At 44.7% G+C, this 14,199-nt stretch overlaps 1 protein-coding gene across 1 annotated transcript in view; it reads left to right on the top strand.

The window, feature by feature from the left end:
- GRHL1 (grainyhead like transcription factor 1) overlaps positions 1–14,199 on the top strand; it is a 42,021-nt gene that overhangs the window by 12,073 nt on the left and 15,749 nt on the right. The gene's annotated exons all lie outside the window — the stretch shown is intronic.

Genomic DNA, 14,199 nt, shown 5'->3' with positions numbered 1-14,199 from the left:
CTGCTGTTGGCTTTGAAACTCTGTTTTGAAAGATGATCAGTCTTGACCATCACTGCTTGAATTACAAGGAAGACAGAAAGTTAAGGTTTCTCCTCCTCCTGGGCCCACCAATTCAGTTTGATGGTAGTGCAGTGAGTGGGAATAAGGAAGTATAGGAGGACCCTGTGGCAAATTGTGAAAACTTGTTGTCCGTGAATTGGAACTGTGTAGCAGCCAACTGTTTCACAGAGGCCTACAAGCTTCTAAGTGCCGTTAGTACTGCACCAGCTGAGGAGACTGGCAGTGTGTCAGGCCCTCAGATTGCTGCACCTATTCAAACACAGGATTAAAGCCACCTAAGTTTAAACAGAGGTGTGTTTGCAGGCTGGAACTTGTAAACCTCTGCCAACGGTCCATCTCCTCCATCAAAGTGTCCTTGCATGTCAAGCTTGTTGAGTCATTCTCCATTTGCTAGTAGAGCAGACATATCCCTTCAGGAAGCTTTTCCCTAAGTGGTCTAGCTTTCAAGATGCTTTGTGAAGCTATAAATACCTATCACGCAGCCTTCTCTTCAGACCTTAGTCCATGTAGTGCAGTGTGGACTACATGGACTGGCATCAGCTTTTCAGGGTTTCGTGCCGGGAACCTTTCTCACCCTCCTTGAATCTGGGACCTTCTGCATGCCAAGCAAGAGCTCTGTCCCCTGCCACTGAGCTATGTCCCCCTCCCAAGTATGGTGGGTAACAGAGAGCTCAATCCTATCCAAGTTTCCAGTGCCAATGCAGCCATGATGTAGCCCCAAGGTAGGAGAACAAACATTCCCTTGAGAGGGCCTCCACCACTGCCCCCCCCAGTGCAGGATGCAGCACACACCATTGGCATGTGCTGTGTGCTGGGAAGTTGGATGGGCCCTAGTCCTAAACCTTTTCTATCAAGGTTTCAAAGAAGGGGTAGCCAGCTGCACAAGAAATTGACAAGATCGCTTTTCCCTACCAGTAGGCAATTTCTAGGCCATCATCTGGTAAGAATAGTAAGTCTACTCACAAGAATGGGTCCTACCTACATATTTGCCGTATGATGACTACCTAAACTGCCCAATGCTATATCCTACTGTTGGCGCCAATGCTGATGGAGTGCGTGCTGCATCCATTGGAAGGGGGCTGATCAGACTACCAGCAGGAGTTAAGTAAAAAATTTTTTACTTTTCCAGTAGGCTGCCTGATCACCTATGGGTCTCATAGAAGAGCTCACCAAAGGCGTGATCTCCTTGGACCTACACCAGCCATTTTGCTGGCATATGTTTGAGGAGAGAAAAAGGGTGCATTGCAAAAGAGAGGATATGATATGGTGCTTTCTGCTGCCACCGAGATCCACCCTCTTCCTGCCACCCCTGATCTGCCATGAAACAACCGCTGCCATACCCTTCCCTGCCCATGACACATCTTGGCCACCAACTTACAGGCACTGATGGAGACTTCAGGAGCCACTGCTATGTGTGCTGCTGCCTATTTACAGCAGTGGCTCAGAAGCATGTGATGGTGGCCTGGATTTTGCACTGCCCTCAAGGGTCTTGTGCTGCCAGAACACTAGTTCCAACATCTCAAGATCCTGATAGAATTGGGCCTAAATTTAATAAATTCCAATTTCAAATTTTTTTAAAAAATTATTTTTATTGTTTAACCATCAGACACATTCACACCCACAGGGAAACCCACATAATCCAAACTACCATGTGTCACAGGGAAACGGCACCAGATTTCTTTCAGGCATATTAGCTAAATGTGCAAGTTGGGGTAGATATTTACCCACTTCTATTCTCCTCCCCTCTGTGTTGTTTTGACTGAGGTTATGGTGCTTCAGTCTCCCCATCCCCACTCTGGGACCTGTGCTTTTTAAAAACATCTTTAAAATGTTATCTCTTCAATATGTGTCACTTACTGCAACAAAAGCAGAGGAGGTGAACTTCATGAAGATGCAGAAAAATCAAAAGGATCAAAACATGATTCTTTTAGAGGCAGGGAATTTGTCAAGTAGCCTCAACGTATGAGAGCTCACGTTGTTGGAAGGAATTTTCTTTGTGCCCCAGGAAAGAAAGCATTTGCCAAAGTGTGCTGAAACTACAGAGAGATTTTTATTATAATTTTATTAGTTTATTTTTTCTTCCTCTTCTTGGAATACTTCTCCTTCTTTTGCTGCTGTGTTGAGTGCTGCTTCCCCCTTTTTATATTTACTGGCCACAAAACTCTTCTGTGCATTTGGCAAAGTATTGCCTGAGTGGGTTGTGATCAGCATTTTTTGGCATATGTCCCAGAAGTAAAGTCTAAAGTATGAGAGTGCTACTCCGTGCCCACTACAATACCTGTGTCAGCTCTTTTGTATCCCTTCCCTGGTCCTTTTTGTAGTTTTGCCTCTGGTTGTCTGAGCCAGATAGAAGTGTAAGCCTGTCTGTAGGGTTGGGCCCACAGGTCTTTCTCCTCTAGTCCAGAGGTGCCAAATCCCCGGCCCTGGGGCCACTTGCAGCCCTCAAGGACTCCCAATCCGGCCCTCAGGGAGCCCCCAGCCTCCAATGAGTCTCTGGTCCTCCGGAGATTTGCTGGAGCCTGCGCTGGCCTGATGCAACTACTCTCAGTGTGATGGCCAACTGTTCGACCTCTCGCGTCAGCTGTGGGGTGAGGGCTTCCTTCACTGCTTGCTGTTTCACATCTGTGATGCAGCAGTGGCAGCAAGGGAAAGGCTGGCCTTGCTTTTGTAAAAGGCCTTTTATAGGCCTTGAGCTATTGCAAGACCTTCATTCGTTCATGTAAGTTCCATTTCTAATGCATTCATTTATGTAAATCTATTCAAATTTGAAATGTAAATTAATTCTTTTTTCCCTGGCCCCTGACACAGTGACAGAGATGATGTGGCCCTCCTGCCAAAAAGTTTGGAGACCCCTGCTCTAGTCCAAGTGAGCCACAAATCCTGTCTGTGCCATGGTGATGGCTCTGCCACAGGTTGACCACTTATGACTTAAACCAGGGCTGGTTGAACCCTGGCCCAAGAGCTGGGTTTGGGTGAATCCTTCCCTCCCGTGACCAGCACTTACAGTTCCAGGGTGCCGCAGGACTTCATGTCCCCAGATTGGGATGACGTGATGCTCTGGGCAGTTGTCTTTGCAGAAATTCAGGCACAGTGCCTGCTGGGGCATTGCACCATTGCACTCTGACTTGCTAGAGTGTCACAGGGACCGGGAACCGCATTCCCAGTGCATAGTGTTCGTGACTTTGAGCACTGCTGGCTTAGATGTAGGTATATAACCAAAGCCCTAGTTTACATGCCAGCTTCATACCACATTGAGATTTTTTTTCCATGTTGCTTGGCTTGACACCAAAGTAGGGTTCCTGGTGGAGGCAAGGATGTTTTGTCACAGGGGAAGGGTGTGGGATTTCTATAAACCTTTGTTCAGGAGGCACCTATAGGTGACAGAGTTTCCCACTGGAAATGGTTTCCCACTTCTGGGGAGTCCCTGTCATGCACTCGCTTGCTATGGGATTGCTTCTTCATTGAGAGGGGCATGCACATATACTGTTGAATTTGAAATGAGCTCTGGAAATTTTAAAATGATTGGAGATTTAAAAATAATTCTCATATTATTCAAATATGTCATTATAATTTGGGAGCCCATATAGAACTGAGGTCCCATCAAGATCCTCACGTCAGGAGTGTGACAAATTCTTGAGCTCTTCTAGACCCTTCTCATTTTTTTTAAGACTTGCCTTATCATTTTTGGTCCACTGGATACCTACTACATCACTCACCTGAGCAGGAGTTCTGTAACCTATGTCAGTATCCAGAGTAGATTAGAGACCAGCAGATGGCATTGACCAGCCTGTGGCCTCATCTGGTCTTCATCCTTCTTATGCTGATGAGCTGCTGAGTTGCAGAGGAATGGAGAATGGCAACCTGAGTTCGATCTGTTTGTCAAGCCTTCCCCAGGAGTGACCCTATGTCAGGGGTGCTCACACTTTTTTGGCTCGAGTGCTACTTTGAAACCCAGCAAGGCCTGGAGATCTACCAGAGTTTTTTTTACAATGTTCCATCATAACATATAACATTTATGTGTACAATGTATGTTGGTGTACCTTGAGCCCCACTGAGTATAACAGGACTTACTCCTGAGTAGACATGCCTAGGATTAGGCTGTGAGGCTGCAATCCTAGCCACACTTACCTGGGAGTAAGCCCCATTGAGTAAGCCCATTGAGTACAATGGGCCTTACTCCTGGCGTTTCCTCCCAGAGGCACCTGAAGGGGGGGTTCGGCACTCCGCGATCTACTCATTTTGCCTCGCGATCTACCGGTAGATCGCGATCCACCTATTGAGCACCCCTGCCCTATGTAGTTTGTTGGGGCCAAGCTAACAAAGAGGTTGGCAAAAGTGCTGCAGTGGCATAGCCTTTGCTTCCAAGCCAGACTGAACCTTCTCTAGCACTAATCCGCACTCCAGTGTTTAGGGTATGGTTACTCGAGCAACACTGATGATTCTACTGCTGCCAGCCCAGGGTTGAATCCTTGCTTGGGGAAAAACTGACCATCACTGGAAGAATAAATTACTGGGCCTGCGTGTTGGTGACAGTTGTAGTACGTGACTGAGCCTCTGTAAATCAGTTTTGGAATAGCACAATGGTTAAAAACATGAACTATGAGCTGAAAGCCCCTTGTTGCAATCTCTTCTTGGCTTTGAATTCACCTAATGGCCTTAGACAAACAACCACTTTGTTTCTTATTACCACTCCACCTCTCGCCTACCTTACCTCACATTTGCAATGTAAGGATAATGATATTGGGATACCTTATAAGACTGCTGCAAGGATTACTGAGAGCCATGCCACAAGTATTAGGAAGCATCAAATTATTATTTCATCATTATCCTCTTATTCCCTACAAGTGTGTGGGTGCAGGCCTAGGTGTATCAGCCATCTGTTGCAGATATGACATGATGTTGGCATCAAGATGACAGCTACTAAATTGGAGCCAGAGAGTAACAACTTGGGTAAATCCAGCCTTAGTCATCCTGAAGACTCAGGAGTACCATTCCTTCCAGACTGTGAGGTCAGTGAGTGCATCCATATGGAGGGTTACCATATATAAAGTGGGACAGAATGCCTATACTTCGATTGTATTGAAAAGTGAATTGTATAAGAGAGGCAGGTGCAGCTTGACCTAGAAAGCTGCAGCTGTCAATATTCCCTCTTCTATACAATGGTGTACTCTATCCCACTTTGTATCTGGTAACCCAGTCCATATTGGAATGGCCACCACCTTGTGCTTTTCATTTTCAGTGCTTCATAAAACCTGAGAGAAACAAGGCATTTGCCCTTCTGCTAGTTGTATCTGATAGATTATCTGAGCAGTCGTGCAGAAGGGAGGAAATGGGAAACTTTCGCAGTTGAATTTGGCAGTGGACTCTTTAAGGAAGGATTTGTGGCCAGAGGAGGAGGTGATTAGGGGATGGGCAGTGGAAGCTGTTCCAAACATTGATTGCTAAATAAATATTTCCTTCTCATCATGTAACCCTTATGTGTTTATCCTTCCAGCCCAAATGGCAGTGTGTCAGCACCTGCTGCCTAAAATGGCATTACCTGTGGAGTTAGTGTTGAATAACAACTTAGCTTGAGTCTCTGATACATCAACCTCTTAGCGACTTCTTGAGCCAAATGAGGTCTTTTGGGAACTCTTTTAAAATTTGCCAGCAATATTTACCTATTTCTGCAGGTTACAGTAGTCGGACTGTTTAAATTCTGTACTGTAGCTGAGACATTTAAGTGTGTCCTAGATAGATCATGATGACCAGCTTCTCCCCCCCCCCCAAACACTACAAGGCCAAGTAATGTGTCTTGAGATCGTGTCAGTGACATGATTCCAGTGACAGTTTCCAGAGGAAAGCTGACTGTGCTCCACACCAGCAGACTCCAAGTTGTGTGTCACTTGAAGTCTGTGCACATCCTGTATTTGCAGTTGTCTCTGCACGTGAATAGAATGTGCTCTGAATGTGTTTTATATGACTCACTCAACTTGCATCTTTTAAATTGACGTTTGAGTTCTTGCAAAACAAGGGGTGAGGGTGGGGGCAGAAGGGTGTAGTTGCAGCAACACGTAGCTAGTTACATGGTGCCCTGAAGCGCCTGAATATTGGCAGAATTGTAGGTACGACATTGCAAATAGATGGGTGTGGGTGTAGGGCAGGGGTGTCCAAAGTTTTTGGCAGGAGGGCCACACCATCTCTCTGACACTGCATCGGGGGCTGGGGAAAGAGATTTAATTTACATTTAAAATTTGAATAAATTTAAATAAATTTACATAAATGAATATATTAAAGATGAACTTATATGAATGAATGAAGGTCTTGCAATAGCTCAACGCCTATAAAAGGCCTGGCACAAAGCAAGGCTGACCTTTCCTTTGCTGCCACTACTGCATCACAGACATGAAGCAGCAAGCAGTGGAGGAAGCCCTCATCCCACAGCTCATGCAAAAAGGTCAAACAGTTGCCTTCACACTGAGAGCAGTTGTGTTGGGCCAGTGCAGGCTGCAACAAATCTCTGGAGGGCCAGAGGCTCATTGGAGACTGGGGGCTCGCTGAGGGCCACATTGAGAGGCCTTGAGGGCTGCATGTGGCCCAAGGGCCGGGGTTTGGGCACCCCTGGTGTAGGGCAATGACTGCATGGTTATGCCTGTGTCTTGTAACTTGTAGGCATGATATAGGAGGCTCAAATGAGTGTATTTGCCCTTATCTTTAAACACTGTTGCTTATTTCAGAAGGTCATTGTCATGTAGAACATAATGGACATCACTTTTTCCTTTTTCTTACCCCAACCTTTTTTTGAATTCTTATTAACTCTTATCCCAACCTTCATCTAAGGTTGCTCAGAATGGAATTGGGCAATCCCCTTTTTCTTCACAACAACCCTGTGAAGTAGGTTAGACAGAGAAGGTAACAGGTGCAGGGTCACTCAGTGAGCTTGCGGCCCAAGTGGGGATTTGAACCCATGTCTTCCCTGTTAAAGTCCAGCATTCTAACTGCTTTCCATTTTTTGATCTAGTAACACCCATAAATGAGTGAGAAGCAAAGAAACTTCCCATAAGTAGGTGCTTTGGATTGCCAAGTCTCCCATTTAACCTTTTATTTTTTTCCTTTTCTGAGTGAATATATTTGACAGTGATTCTTGATCAGATTACTTGTAGACAGAGCAGCAATTCTTTCTCAACACTCTGATCTTATCAGGAGTAGACTGAGCCAATTTCAACAATTTTTATTGCATGGTTCATTTGACTTTGGTTTTTCTTTTTCTTTTTTGAACAAAGGCCTTGTATGGTGCAGTACATGGAAACAGTGGGGGAAAGAAGTCAGCTGAAAATCCACATTTGGAGCAGAATCTTTAAGCAGTTTAATACATTTTGTACAATATTAACACTGATTATGAATTTTGCATTAAATTCTGTGATGAAAGTAGCACACAGGTTAGCCTTTAAATATAAATATTGCTTATTTCAGTGAACCTAGAACTGTAGGAATGTGGTAACATTTATTCAAAAGCACTGAACAATTTCTATCCTAAATTTGACGCTGGTTTGATAGAACCCATATGAACTAAAAGCAAAATCCTTCTCTGTTCATATAATTGAGTGATTGTGAAGGAATAGAGGGTTGCCCGATTCATGCATAAGATCTGCTTGTTGAGTTGGGCAGAGGGGTCAGCTTTCAGCCCCCTGTGACAAATCCCTGGAGCAGTCAGGTAGGCACCAACTCCAGATGTCCATTCCCAGAGTGCACCAAAACTGACACTCATAATTAGGATTCTTAGAATGCTGAGCACATAAAGAATGGATCTCTGAAGGAGGAAAGTGTCACTGTGTATTTTGTAAATGCTCAAGAAAGCCCAACCACAGAGATACGTAGAAATACTTATGTATCTCTGGAAGTGATTTGGGCATAAAAGAGGAGTTAGCAGCAGCTCTTATCCACCTAGTTATGTGTAACCAGGGTGGGGGCTTAGGTTTAGGAATGCAGCCTATGTCCCAAGGATAAGCCCTATGGGACACAATGGGAATTACTTCTGAGGAAAAATGCATAAGATTGTGCTTTTACAGCCCAATCCTAAACTCTGCTGGTGTTGCAGGGCCACATGGCCCTTTCTGCATCCAGTGCAGCTCAGGAGATGGCTCTAGGTCTCCTTAGGGTCAGGAAATATTTCTTTTATCCTGGATAAAGCCTCAGCTGTCCCTATGGGGCTTCTTGGATCTGTAACAGCCATTGTACCACTGTGGCATTTTTGCTCAGCTTGAGGTGCTGTGTGCCCTTCTGTCCAGCAGAGGGTGTGCACATATCAGAAGACGTGTGTTGCCAAAGAGGAAGGAGAATATCTTGTCTCTCCAGCCCAGATACCATTCTTTTGTATTAAAAAAAGTCTTTATACAAATCAGGTGTGAATGGACAGAGAAACCAGGCTGTATTGTGGATAGAAGGTACACTTCTTTCCCTAGTCATCTCCTACTGCTAGGAATCAGGCAAGGGAAATGAGAGCCTATCCATAACCAGGCACAAACCCTCATCCCATGCTTTGAGCATTTCATTTCAAATTTTGCTTCAGTCATGAACTTGCTAAGTGGTCTTCCAGTTCATCAAGATAATAAGATCTCAGGCTTAGCTACAGCTCCTGAAATAGGGGGCTATATACGTAGTAATCTTATCCAGAGTCAGATTCTTGGTCTATTTGGGTCGGAATTGTCTACCCTAGTGGTTCCCAAACCCCTACAAGGAAGTTGTATTCTATAGCTAATTTTACTTTTGTGAATGACGTCTGTTGCTGTAATGTATTAACAGTTATCCTTTGTGGAAGACTATACCATTGGTGCACCTTGCATCAACTGTCCAGTGTTTTCTGATCTGTATGCATGGGTGGGACTCTCAAAAGTACTATGTGTTTCATTTTAAAAAGTTAGAAAACAATAAATGCATGCACCTGCCCTAATACAAAAGGACTTGTAAGTGGCTATCACCTTTTAAAGTTTGTATTTTAAGAGCAGACAGTACTTCTCAAAAGCAAACCTTAATAGAGCAAAGAATGTGGAAGTGCCCTTAATCTTACTGTACATGCTGAAGATGTTCAACAATTTCTGTCTGGTTTTGGGTGGGAACGTAACTGGGTCACTCATTCCCTCTTAATAATAATAATAAACTTTATTTATATCCTGCCCTTCTCCCCGAAGTGACCCAAGGCGGCTTACAACATATTAAAAACAAATTAAAAACATAATTTAACCGCAAATAAAAACATATTAAAACACATTAACAGATACCCATAAAAACAGTTGTCAGATAAAAAGTCAGATAAAAAGAGCAAAACGCAGCAAATCTTAGAGGAATCAGGCCTGTAAAAATACTAAAAGATATAGAAAAGATGTTTAAAAAGGCCATGAACTCAGAAGGCTTGTTTAAACAAAAAGGTCTTCAGGCCTCGCCGAAAAGTCTCAAGAGAGGGAGCCATTCTCAAATCAAGGGGAAGGGAGGTCCATAACGTTGGTGCCACTACTGAGAAGGCCCTATATCTTGCCGCCGCCCCACGTACCTCCTTAGGCAGCGGCACTTGTAAAAAGGCCTTCTCTGATTACCTAAGAGGACGAGCCAGATTGTACGGAAGTAGGCGATCTCTGAGATACCCTGGCCCAGAGCAGTATAGGGCTCTTGGTTTTTTATTTTGTTTTGTTTTTTTCCTTTGCAACACAGATTCAAGATTTCTTTACTGAACTAAAGAAATAACATAGTACATTTGGGTGAAGAATGATCAATGTCAGATAGGGTTTTCAAATGGACTTTGGAAAAGGATTGAAGTATTGTTGTAGAACAGGGGTCTCCAAACTTTTTGGCACAAGGGCCGCATGGCATATCTGACAGGATGTCGAGGACCAGAAAATAAGTAAACAAATTTAAAATAAGTCTGAGCCAATGGAACACAGGGGTTTCACCAAACAGCCCACAGAACTGCAGGCTACACAATTCCCCCTTCCCCCCCCAAAGGAAATCACACATGGAGAAATGAATTCATCGGAGGTGATGGAGCCCATGAAACACCAAACACAAACCCCAATCAGGTACATACAGCAGAGTCAAACGCTTGCCCAGCAGAAGTAAATTAAAAGCCATTTCTGCCCAATGTTGCATATATGCAACAGGGATCAAACGTGTACACCTGTGGGCTGGGCAGAAGTAATGGGTTAACATGGAATAGGGATCTCAGAGCGAACAAAGGGGAGGAAACATTCTTAGATTGCCACAGACAGCAAAGGGAGCAGAAGTGAAGTCATGGGAGAAAAGGTGCTTTTAAATCTTTGTAGCTGCTATTGTGCACCTCTGTATGTCTCCCTTCCCTTGCCAGGGCTGCTTCAGTAACAGCCGTGCTCCACGTGTTGCCTTTTCCTCCTGGCTCTGTTTACAGCATTCCTACTTTGTGCTTTTCCATGTGGTCCTTCAGGCTCACTGCAGGTCAATTTAAAGGGTCCACTCTTGCAGAACCCTCTGCAGGTCTCAAGGATGGGCCCTCATCTGCAGGGGTTCCATTTCTGGAACCCCCACAGGTACCAAAATCTGCAGATGTTTGAATCAGTTAATTTTGGAGCCCTTTAAACCTCCTGAGGCAACAGGAGCTGAGTTCCTGTCACCTCCCAGGACTTTCTGAAGTCACTAGTGTCAGTGGAAGTTTACTTTCTAGTAAGCCTACATAAGATTAATGTGGTACCATGCAGTTTCCAGAATTTAGCTAACATGGTTGAAAATTTTTTTAGCATAGAAAGAACTGTATATTTTTTCCTTGTGCATAATGCTGTGTTGAAACTGAAACTTGACCCACAAGCCCCTTTTGTGCACCACTGAATTTCCACTGGACAAAAACCACTTTCTGAATTAGTCATTCTTTTAAGAGTTAAGAGCATAAGGCAAAATCTCCTCTGAGTCAGGTCCAAGTATGTAGTCCAGTCTCCTGCTTCTAACAGTGGCCAGCCAGATGCTTTTGTCCAAACTGCAAGCAGGGTGTGAAGGCAGCAGCCCTCTCTTGCTGTTCATAGCTATCATTGCTATTCAGAAGAAAGTTGCCTCTGAACATGGAGGTTCTACTGAGGTATTGTGGGTAATATCCATGAATGTGTCTAATCCCCTTTTTATAGCCTTCAAAGTCAGTTACCATCACCATATCCAGTGCTAGCAAGTCCTATATGTTTGGTTATTATAATTTGGTTATTAATAGGCACAGTACATCCATGGAAGCAGTGGCATAGCTAAGGGGGTGCAGGGAGTAGCAGTCGCACCGGGCATCAAACTTTAGGGGCAACAATTTTGACACTAGTGACCAAATTGTGAAAATCTTGGTATGTATGAATAATACCATCATGTTATATATCATTGGAAAGGTAATTTACTGCTGAATGCAATGAAACAAACTGCACTGGAATATCTGTATTCTATCAAAAGTTATGGCCAATTAACCAGAAAATGAAAACACAACAGCAGTTCAGTTCAGTTCAGGTCACCGACCAGCATAAATATAACAATACATTCATGGTATACAACTGAACATACATACAACACAACAGCTTTGTGGAACAAAAAGTGGATTTGCTTAATTCCAAACTGACCTATGAGACTGATTGATCTGAGTGCCAATGAAATGTTATGATACAGCATGGAACCAATAACTTTTTTATTTACATAAATTTGATTTTGTCTTTCGGGGGGACTACAAAACCTTCTTTGACCCCAGGTAGCAGATATACGCCTTAGCTATGCCACTGACTAGGGGGAAGCAGCAGAGCAAGTGGGTGGTGAGCTGCTGGGTGGAGAAGGTGGGTTCCTCCCAATTTTCACTTTTTAAAAAGCCTGGGCGTGATGTCACTTCCGGTTGTGACATCATTTCCGGGGCAACATTTTGAACTTGGCACCGGACTACATGATCATTAGCTACACCACTGCTCGGAAGAGGCTATTATTAGGGCTTTGCTAAGGAAACCATCTTTGAACCCCTCTGCCCTTAATAATTACCAATCTGTCTCAATTATGCTGATTTGGGACAAGATGACTGAGCAGTTAGTGGCATCACAATTCTAGGATAATTGCTGGATAATACTGAATAGCTTGAGCCTTTTCAATCCGGTTTCAGGACTCATGGAACCTTGGTAGCCCTGCTTGATGAACTGTGCTTAGAGCTAGACAGGGGGAATAGGCACTGGTTGGTTCTGCTGGATCTTTCAGTGGCTTAGGTATTGACCATGGTATTCTTCTGGGCCACTTGCTTGAGATGGACAGAGGCACTGTTTTATAGTATTCACTCTTATCTGTCAAGTAGCTTTCAGAGGGTAGTAATGGGCGGTTTTTCAAACATGTGGCCACTGGCCTAAGAGGCTTACAAGGTTCCATCTTGTACCCCTTGTTGTTTAACATCTATATGAAGCAGATGAGGGAGGTTGTCTGAGGTTTTGGAGCATTGGTGTCTTCAGTATACCTGTGCATACGCTCTGTTCTCTCACCTTTTCACTCGGATCCAGGGAGACTGCATATGTTCTGAACTGGTGTCTGACCATGGTGAAGGACTAAATATGGGTGAATAAACTGATACTCAATCCTGACAAGCACAGATGTTATTGATTTGGGTATGAATGTATAGCTTGTTCTAGATCAGTGGTTCTAACATATAGAAGCCTGTGGACCACTGAGGCAAAAGTAGAATTGTCATGGATCACTTGTGGCTGTGGAGAATCTGGTCTCTGCCCTCTCTGGTGGTCCAAGCGCTCTCCCATGGACTACTGGAGAGGATGGAGAATGGCCTGCCCCCAGCCACAGCTGACACTTCAGTGGTTGTGGCTGTGGGCAGTCCATTCTCTGCCCTCATTGGTGGTCCAGGGGAAATTGATCACTTCCAGTGTCTTGCTGTGCAAGGAAAGGTGATTTTTTTTTTTTCTTGAGACCTTGCTGACCCCTTTTCAGAATCTTGCAGACCACCTGTTGTCCCCAGACCACAGGTTGGGAACCAAGAGGAATGCAACTTCATCTAGAAGGGTCAGGCTTGCAGTCTGGTGGTGCTCCTCGACCTGATCTTGGAATTGCAAATTACAGCTGTAATGCTGAGCCTTCTAAGGGGCCCGTGCTGGTGCATGGACCCAGCAGCATAGCCGGGGCAGCACCGCCTGGGGGGGTGATGTTACTTCTGGGTTCAGAGGAGGCCATCCCTTGTTGCTATTCCAGCAGCTTCCTGGCTGACTTTTGGCTTCTGCTGAGCTGCTGCAAACTTCTAAGCATAGTGGCCCACTCCACCCTCTGCTATTGTTATTGTTATTGTTAACAGTATTTATATACCGCTTTTAACTAAAAGTTCACAAAGCGGTTTACAGAGAAAAATCAAATAACTAATGGCTCCCTGTCCCAAAAGGGCTCACAATCTAACAGATGCAAAAGAACGCCAGCAGACAGCCACTAGAACAGACACTGCTGGGGTGAGGTGCGCCAGTTACTGCTAGCTATGTAAATTGCCAAACTTCCAGATTGCTGGGCACTGTGTTTCAGAGTTTGGCTGAGTGCTGTGCACCTTAGGGGGAATACTGGTGGCCAGGCGTCTGCTTTCCCAGCTGTGGCTGGTGTATCAGTTGCATTCCTTCCTGAAGAAAACAATCTGATAAACAGAATTCACTCAAGCTGTAGTGGTGACCAAAGCAGTGGCCTAATTTGCTTTTTGTCCCCCTTCTTTTTCTCTGTGTGCATGTGCTCCACTGCTGGCCTCCTTGCCCACCTGGCTATTAGTCAAGGAGAGGAGAGGGCCGTGTAGCAATCCACTCCGGAAGTGCTCTTCTTACCTTTAGCTCTGTCACTTGCTGGTTCCTGCCCAGCTGCTTCTTCAAGCCCAGAGACTAGACAAAGCATGCTGGGAGCAGAACAGGACTCCTCTTAAGCATGTATTGCCCAACCTGTGTGGGCAGTGTGGCTGAATGAGAATCAGCATGCAGTGGAGGTGAAGGTATTAGGGTGAGCTCATTCTCCCTCTGAAGAAGGAGATAGGAAGCAGAATATCCTGGTTTGATCACTTTCCCGGACGGGGAGCGATCAGACCAGGTTTGCTGTGACCACCTGCTGCTGCTTTCTCCAGCACAACAGCCACAATTACTTCTGGCAGCAACAGGGCCTATGAGAGCAATTTTATCA

Source organism: Tiliqua scincoides, chromosome 1 (assembly GCF_035046505.1).
Source record: "Tiliqua scincoides isolate rTilSci1 chromosome 1, rTilSci1.hap2, whole genome shotgun sequence".
In the NCBI taxonomy this organism is placed as follows: Eukaryota; Metazoa; Chordata; class Lepidosauria; order Squamata; family Scincidae; genus Tiliqua; species Tiliqua scincoides.
This window is presented reverse-complemented; position numbering and strand designations above follow the sequence as displayed.